A 9750-nucleotide genomic window follows, 5' to 3' on the forward strand; every position below is an offset into this window, starting at 1 on the left:
TACACGTGTCACCTAAAGCTATCTTGGTTGACAACCTGGCATCTTGGTATGTCCTCATGAATGTTCGATTGAATGCCTCTATGCAAATATTTCATTTTTGTTTGCAAGTTTACCACCTGAATACCGTCCGATCATTGTTTATTAAGCTCGCCAGGACGACGCAGCGAGCCATGGAAAGAAAAATAAGAAGCGTAACCTAAATGAACTAGCAGGGAGCGGAGCGGGTCAAGGAACAAACATGTCTTATGGACATCTTAGTCGAAATCGAGAAGAATAAAAGGTCATGGGCCGGGCATTTAGAGCAATAAGACAACCGCTGGTTGTTATGAACAACACACTGGATTCCCGAGAGAAGACAAGCGTGTGAGGGGGAGGCTGACAGTTAGGTGGGCAGATAATATTAAAAAGTTTTCGGGGATAACATGACCGCAGCAAGCACAGGACCAGGTTGATTGGCGAAACATGGTAGGGGCCTTTGTCCTGCAGTAGTCAGGCTGATGATAATAATCATGATGATGATGATGATGATGATGATGATAATGATGATAAGGATGATGATCTCGCCACGCAGCAACCTGACGTCGAACTGCCCCCAGTGGACGAGCGGCCGTTCCTGCGACTGGTCTCACCCAGTCTTCTGATCAGCACTCGACTGGACGACCCGGCAACGGCGAGCATCCTTCGAGACGCCAGGATGCTTCCCCGCCGATCCCTGGTGCCAGACCCGCCGGTGTACAGACCTGCGAGGGACGAGAGCGACGCAACTCCGGTGACGTCACTCCCACCCCCACCTGAGCCCGGTGCTGAACCTCCGGCCTCCGTGGCAACGTGGCAGTCACACCCGTTCGATTCCTCGGTGGTAAGATACGTTAGCAGGCATGGAACATCGCTTCTTCATCTTTCATTCGTACTCCACCTGCACTCGGTCTCAACCTAAGAAAAAATGTAAGCTCCGCCCACGTAAACGTAAGCTCCTCCAACCGCCTTGAAGAAGATAAGGCCCCTTGTCGAAACGTCGGCTCGAGCACCCACGCCCTGTTTACGGATTTTTTTTTTTTCAATACGTTAATATGGATGGTAGCTTGGGCTAGTTTGTAACTCACGACAGTTGTTATAGCACGAACTCAGGACAAGCACAAAAGGTACACGAAGACGAGCGCTATTAGAAGGGTGGTACACGTCTTCGTATACCTTTTGTCGTTGTCCTGAGCTCGCGCTATAACAATTCTCATTAATATGGAGTACAATCAAATAGTCAGAGGAAGTGTTTCCATATTTCATTCGAATCGTTTTTTTTTTCTCCTTTCGTGCTGTCCTGATCCTAGGACCAATGTGTCCTCTGTCTCCTTCCCTATACAGTGAAGCATGTAGACCCCCACATATACTCCGGCAGAGTTCTGTGTACTTTAATAAATAGCTTTCTCTCTCTTTCTCTTATTCGTGTTCTTTACAGACACCAAGCGATGCTTTTTCCTTGGCGACGTGGTCGTCGGCACCTTTCCAGCCCAGTCCCAGCGTGGACTCCCAACTCGTGGGCAGCGAAGCCACGTCCCAGTGGACGGCGACACCTAGCGGAAGGAGGACATCAAGCCCTGAAAGCCAAGCCGGCAGAGTGCCGAACCGCGTCGCAGTTCCTGAGAATGCGAGAACGAATGGTCACGTGCGATAAAGGCTGTGTTCCAGTACTGGATAGCATCGTAGACAGTCTACGCTGACAGCTTAGAAAGACAGCATCGAGCCCCAGTCCTCGGAAAAGTGGAACGCGTCTAGATGACATCAGCTCGACGTCACGCCACCTCGCGTCGGCAAGAGAGAGCTAACAAAGAGAAACATTGTGGTTATTTACTTCTTTCGTGTTAATATATGCGAAAAATTGAACTTAGTTTACACCGAGACTGTGCAAAAACGTTTGAATGTGCGCAGACCAGACGATCATACTGGCCAGGTCCGAGCTATCCGAGTATTTCGCTGAGCCGCCATCTTCTTTGGACAGCAACGTAGCCCGTATCGTATTTGTCTTCGATGCCGTTTTTCGAAGCTGTCTGCTTTGCCGGCTACCTGGGGATTAGATTCGGACTTAAGATGGCCGCTGTCCGCTTAGCTGTCTATCCAGCCGTCTACGGTGAGTATTGGAACACACCCAAAAGGCTTTCGACACCTAAAAACTGTGGTGTTTCCTCATCTACTGTAGTAATTGTGCCGAGAACCTGACCCCTGACCGTTTATATCCTGAGGAACAGAGCTTCAGCTTTGTGTAACGGGAGGAACATTGACAGCGCTTTCAGGTGACGAACAAGTTTGACTGGTGTTTTAACGAAAGGCTTACATGATAACCTTAAATCTAAAATAAATCTCGTTGGCCCTCACGTTACCAAAGAGCAGCTTTATATGGTTAGGTCAAAATAAAGTCCGGCGGTGCTATGTCCGCGAAAAGCTTTTTCAAGAGCTGCACAATTACCCAGCCTGAGGACACGCAAGTGGATCATTTTGGAACGTTTTGTAAGTATATTCCGTGAAACAAACTATCGCTATTGCTATTACAAGGAAAAGTTCACTGTACCACGTGACGCCCACTGGCAAATACAGTGTTCTACACTTTATTACACACTGTGTACGAGTGGCGCTGACTAACACTCCCGTGGATAAGCGCACATCAGTATCCAAGAAAGTGGACGAGGGAGCTCCCTCCGTCGTATCTCAGTTAGTAGAGCATCGCACGTGTATATCGAAGGTGGTGGGCTCGGATCCCACCGATGAAAAGGGTGTTTCTCCATCCACTTTAATTTCCGTCAATATATGTTTTAATGACTACACTACAGTTAAAAGAAGAAATCATTTACACTATGCTTTCCTTCGCTTGATCGTCTGTAGCTTTCGTTGGTGGTGTGAACAAAGAAACGAGCCCTTCAAACAGTTCCCCTTCTTTCGTACTGTACATTTACATGTCACAGCAACGTGTCAGCAAGTTATCGCTTATTGCACTCTTCATATGCACTATAACCAAAAGTGCTACAAGTGTGAAGTAAATTTTAAGTAACCAAAGGTGTCATCAGTGTCTCAAGTAAAAGACTTGTGACTTTCATCCGCATAAACTTCTGTCACAGATGGACATTGACCGAAGACAGGCTAGCATAACTACAGTTAGGCTACTCTGAAAATTACCATAAATTTAATTAATTATTTAATAATTGCGGGTGTTTAACGTCCCAAAACTACGATATGATTATTAGAGACGCCGTAGAGGAGGGCTCCGTAAATTTCGACCACCTGGGGTTTTTTAACGTGCACCTAAATCTAAGTACACGGGCCTCAAGCATTTTCGCCTCCATCGAGATTGCGGCCACCGCGGCCAGAATTCGACCCCACGAACTTCAGGTCAGCAGGCGAGCACCATAACCACTACACTGCAAACGCAAACTAGCCTAATTGGGCGTTTTAAGGGCTACAATCCTCCTTAATACTACCTTCATCTGGACAGTACTACCTTAGGGTGTAATGAGCTGGGTGTAATAAAGTTCTGCGTCCTCAATTTTACTTCGTTAAGAAATTATGTGGAAGAAAGGAGGTAAATTCACTATCTGACGCCATTCGTCGAATGGAGTTCAAGAACCAAGAAACTCCCATCTCATTTCCTCTGGCATGTTTTCTCTTTTTTTTTTCTTTTTCGAAGCTTTCCATAATGCCTTCAGTGCTGGCGGGCATGCATGCAGCTGTGCGGGGGAAAGAAGTAAAAGAAAGCGGCGGCATGCTTCAGCGCACTAAAAATCCCTTGCACAGATAGCCCAGAGAAGGAGATATACGAGACCCTCCGAACGGCTGGAGAGGAAACGAGGAAGCCCTTTGGCCTTGGCGGCCCGCCCCCGCCAGGTCAAAAGCAAGCCAGACGAGGCGCTATTGAAGTGAAATGGGACAAAGCTTCGCGCCGCATGCGCACGCGAAGAAAAAAAAAAACAGAAAAAAAGAAAGAAACGTGAGGAGGGAGTCGGGGAGTCGTTCCCGCGGCGGCGCGATCGTCGTAGCAGCGCCTCGTCGTAGCTAGGCCGGCTAGGCCTTGTGAACACCACTTCTCAAGTGATCAGCTGTGTCGGTCGTGTGTGCGCGTTTTGTGCCTGCAGCCTCACTGTGTTCTCGCCGCTGGATGTGATATGCGTGGTTTGACGACAGTGCGACACGCTGCGCTGCGAGCGCGATAATCGCGACGGCCTGTCGACTCAAGCGAGCGTGCCGCGGTGCATTACCAAGCAGATGATGGGCACCCTGCGTGCTCGGCACAGTCAGGAACAAAAATGGTAAGTAATACTGATGTTCTCTCTCTTTACGAGCCCTTATCGTCGCTTATGCACCTGTAGATGACCTTCTGCACATTGCGTCGATTGAAAAGTGCAATGAAAAGCAAAAAAAAGAAAGAAAAGAAAATCGGCATGTCAAGCTTGCGAAATGCCCGCCAGCGCACCATGAGCGTGGCATGTGACCCATGCCGTACATTACACGCATGTCATTCATTGTTTCCATGTTACCAGCCGTCATTTATGTACGTCATACAGTCACGTCACGCTATACCAGTCTTGGTATGATATCAAGTTAGAGAACCGGACGTGAGTGCACCAGGCTCCATGCCGTAAATGACATACATGTCGTTATTTTCATGTTACTATATGTCATTTATGTTCGTCGCACAATCACGTCACGCTATATCAATTTAGGTGTATGTCAAGCTAGCGAACCGGCCGCGAGCGCACCATGAGCGTGGCGTGTGTACATGACATGCATGTCATTATTTTCATGTTGCCAGCTGTCATTTATGTCGGACGTACAGTCACACTGCACAATACCAATTTTGGTGTATATGAAGCAGGCGAAACGGCCACTAGCACCCCCGAGTCCATGTTGTCAAAATAACGCCATACATGACAAGCGTGTCATGATTTGCATGTTAGAAACTGTCGTTTATGTGCGTCATACACTCTTGTGACGCCATACCTATTTTGGTAAATATCAAGTTAACGAAACAGTCGCAAGAGAACCAAGAGAGTGACGTGTAAATCATGTCGTTAATGAAATGCATATCATGATTTTCAGGTTGAGACCCATCATTCATGTTCTTCATGCAGTCGTGTCATGCCACACGAATTTTGGCATACATCCCATTAACGAAACACCCACACGAGCTATGAGTCGTAGGCGGCTAGATAGATAGGTAGATAGATCCGTTCAAAGTTGTAGAAGTGTTTAACAAATGCTTCACATTTAAGTCGTTAAACTCAGATAGCAATGATGTGTGATGCACGTTTTGGAACTTCTGTGAATATCACTCATGCTTCATACGACCAGTCAATCGACCCAGGAGTGCGCCCTGATAAAGTTGTTTGCACGATATAATTTTCTTGCCTGCGATAAAGCATGAATGAGGCATGATGCTTTCAGGGAATATACATTACAGCAAAAGGCCACGGTTATCACATTGTCACATGATGGAATGTGCATAAAGGACAACTTTGTTTTCGATTTATTCTTTTCTCCAACTTCATTTGTTTGTTTTAATCCTTCGTCATCGAGTCAATTTGCGCACATTGACATGTGACAAGACCGTGCGCTCTCATTTTGCAGTATCTACCTTGGATGCAGTCAACTACCCTGGACATCTTTCTCCCGCCATGCAACTGTGAGAACCCACCGAAGCACAGATTGTCAGGAAGTGAAAAGACTTTTCGGCAACAATTTTGCATTGCGCATTCTGCCCGTCTCCTGAAATAGCATATTAAGGTACATAAGCACTGTACCTTCATACATATGCATCAAGGAACAGTGAAATAGCATATCAAGGTACATTAACATCATTAGCTTGGATTCATTTAACTAGAACGAATAAATCATGTTAAAGCTATACAATGACGGCCATATCATGTGACAGACATCTGCTAAGTGCAGTGTGTATTGTGAAGCACATGCGTTTTATGGTATTGAATGAATGGATAAATGTTTATTCCAGCAAAATACAGGAAATTGGCCTCAAGTGAAAAGCGACAATGGTAGCTTGAGAAGTGTACAAGGCCCAGTAGAGCAAAAAGAGAGACAGAGCAGCGGAAACGTGTGCACGTTCAAAGGCAAAACATATACGCATACAAAAAGAAACAGGAAAGACAAAGCAGAAGAAACGTGCACATTCAAAGGCAAAACACCTACGCCATCTGCAAAGTGACAAAATCAAAAAGGGTGAACATTTACGCTAGTGAAAACAATGAAAATCAGAAAACAGTGAAAACAGAAAAGAAGGAACGGCCATTCAACGGCATGGAAGGAATGCAACTTCATTGGTCACGTATCAACAGTGGAATTTACATGTGCATATTCTTAGCCATTAGGAGATGTGCAAGGCTAATTTAATCGCATTGATATAAGTCAGCTGTTGAGTCTGTTGAACCAGATTGTTGAATCATCTTGTTTATTCCCTCTCGTTAATTTGCTGTTTTGCATTATGTTGCCATAGTTTTCAAGGTCAATACATAGTATCATGACTGTTGACACAATTTGACAAGGTGAAAGCGCTGTTATTGTGCCCAGGCCTTAGTTTATCCTCGCTAGAAGTGCGCTGTTTATTTTTGCCATGGTTCAGTGCCAAGTTGCCCAATCTTCACTCCTAAGCAGAGTAGGTGCGGTTAATCAAGACCTTGCTAATATTCACAACCCTTTTAAAGTGTACTTATAATGATAACTTTACTGACATCAAAAACTACCCACATAATGGTAAACATGGCGAGAGTACACTTCTGGTGGTGTTTCGCATTTTTTTTACATCCGTTTGTTTTTCGCCCTGTGCACACGAAGTGAAACGCTCACAAGGAAATACTTAGAAGCATCTCAATGTTGTATTTATTTCGTGTTTTGACAAAATGTCTGCGATAAGGATAGTCAAGTGCGAATCTTTGGTAAGACATTCATTTTTATGTGTACAGAAATCTTAGTGGACTTCTTTTTTTGTAATTTTCAGGAATACACTTCTGGCAAAGCAGCAAGTGTTGCTTGCCCACCAGTCTGTGTTCAAGACAAGTGTATTGTGGGCATGAGTGTCGGCAGGATTTTGTCTTGGGGGTGCAAGGCGGCGTAACGTGTCGGCCTGATGAGCAGGAGAGCATTGGTGTAGCTTGCGTGGGGTCAAGTGCTGGTGTGTCTTGATGGTGGCAGGTGCCCTTTGTGCAAACCCCTGCCGACACCCATGATTGTGGGAACACCCTGATTTGCCTCACTTTACACTATGTCGAACAGCTCGTACATCTTACCACATTTAGGCCAACACTGGTATTGATGCAGAGTGTTATGCGCAATGCTGCGTGAAACGTTTCTGATATCTTGTGCATTTGAAAATTTCGCATTGTTTAAAAAGACGCTGAGTGGACCCAGTGTTATTCAGCAAACATAAGTCTTAACAGGGGCAGTTGGGTGAGTTGGTGTATATTCATAGTTAAAGAGGGTGCAAAAAAAATAACAGCACAGAGAAATCAAGGGGACAGGATGACGCGCTACTAGCAACTGAAGTTTAATTGAAACCACAGAAAGATGTAAACACACAGTACGAAAAAATTACAAGACTAAACAATCAGACATCCACAGAGGAATGAAGGGGGCAGACAGGACAATGCGCTACTAGTAACTGAAGTGTAATCAAAACCACAGAAAGATATAAACACACATGACTAAAAAAGCCAAGCACATGTTCAACTTCAGTTGTTAGTAGTGTGTCGTTCCGTCCCCTTTGTTGCTATGTGTTCTGATTTCGTTTTCACGTTTTCCTTACCTATGAACTGAACTCCTGACTGTTTCACAGTCTCTATATATGTGAGGTCAATATTTATTCATCCTCATGGCATATCAAGTCCTAGGATCCAACGTGCAAAGCGACCAGTCACTATTTACAGGAATTTTTTATTTAGTGCCTGTGATTGCCTAATTGCAAGTTGACGTCGCAGCCATGGTGCTTGGATTATTTTCAATGTGGTAATTATGCGTAAGCCATCAAGTGAGGAATTAAGGATGAACTTTTGAGTTACAGGTGTTACAGATGGCACTAGCTGGCATAAAAACATTGAAGCATGGCTGTACTTGTTATGCATATTAGAAGTATTGGTACATTGCAGTCATGTGATTATGCCGACAAGTTCCCAAGCACACTTCCAGAAATTTACGATGGCTTCCAGGTATCTGTGAGTAAATATGTACAGCAACATATAAAGGCTACCTTGTAATTTTGTGGGCAATGCTGAATGCTTTTATGCACCTTGGTATGTGGACCTACAGTCAACACCACAGGTCTATTTTGGGCTTTTTTGTAGGAAACTCAACTCCAAAATCATGTGCGACATGTTTTGATGTCATAGGGCAAACTAATGCAATAAAAAACTGTACAACTACCTGTCTACACGGTTTCATATTTCCCAAAAGTGATGCTAGCCTTATTGTACTAATTTAATTAGTTGCCTTCTTGTGTAGGCTGACACCAAGTTCCTTGGGTAGCTTATTTTTTTTTATTGTACTTACATACTGGCACGGTGAAGTGCACACGTTAGTGCGCATCATGATGAGATTTTACACCCTACTTTCGTATTGCTTTACTGCTGTGAATTATGTATAGTGCTTAGGCTGTACTGTATATGTTGTTCCACGTATTCAGTTTTGGGAGTAGGTTCTGTGCACGACGATGGAAATATATACCTATATCCTTACATTGACACGAGAACTGCTGCTGTTTTGATTCCAATAAAATGTTGCAACCACTGGTTCTTGTATCAATTGAAGTACGACTACTTGCCTTGCATGCAAATTGAAGAAATGAATTTGTGCTTGCAAAACAAATTGCTGAAACACTGCCTGCTCAATGTAACTGCTTGTGTTTTATTACCAAACACATTGAACAGATGATTCACAGATTAGGACACATTGTAGAAGATAGGCAACAGAAAGTTAGACAGAAAGTCATCACTGTGTTCTAACGTAGATTGGGTGATCTTTTATCAATAGTAGCATAATTGAAGGTTGCTGTTGTATATATAAAGTTTAACGTAGTGTGCAGGTGGACGAGGGAGTGCACATATGATAGTTTTTCCAGTTTTCTGCATATTTGCTACAGTCCTCGTGTTTCTGTGTTACAATAGTGAAATTCTGAATTGCAAACAAGCCAACCTCTCTGCTGCTGTGGTGAAGTAATTCAACAGAACCATATTTTCTCAAGAACAGCTGTTCCATTGAGGAAGAGGGTAATGCTTTTTTTTAATGAGTACTGCATCATCTGTCTGAGGGGAGGGCCAAGTACACATGGACGTTCACAAGCAGGGGCGTAGCCAAGGGGGGGGGGGTTGGGAGGGTTCAAACCCCCCCCGAAATTTTTCTGTTTTGCTTGCTTATATAGGCACACACACATACAAACGCCCGCATGAACATACATAAAGTATGGTTGAACCCCCCCCCCCCGAAAAAAATTTCTGGCTACGCCCCTGTTCACAAGAGAGAAGTGCAAGTACATTTTTTTGTGTTGTGGGAGACCTGTCACTGGTAAACTGGGGAGGTTGTCCTTGACCTTGGGGCACGCGTTAGGCATTCGCTTTAACGCGGTGGCGTGATGCTTACCAATAAAAGCTAATTAGTAAGAAATGTAGGTAGTATACGAGTATGAAAGCAAATAAATACTGAATATGCGTTATAGAGAAGCACTGAATGCTGTGCTAAAGCGTGCATTGCGAATAAGCGCTAATTGCGGAA

The sequence above is a fragment of the Rhipicephalus sanguineus genome, chromosome 7, assembly GCF_013339695.2.
Source record: "Rhipicephalus sanguineus isolate Rsan-2018 chromosome 7, BIME_Rsan_1.4, whole genome shotgun sequence".
Classification (NCBI taxonomy): Eukaryota; Metazoa; Arthropoda; class Arachnida; order Ixodida; family Ixodidae; genus Rhipicephalus; species Rhipicephalus sanguineus.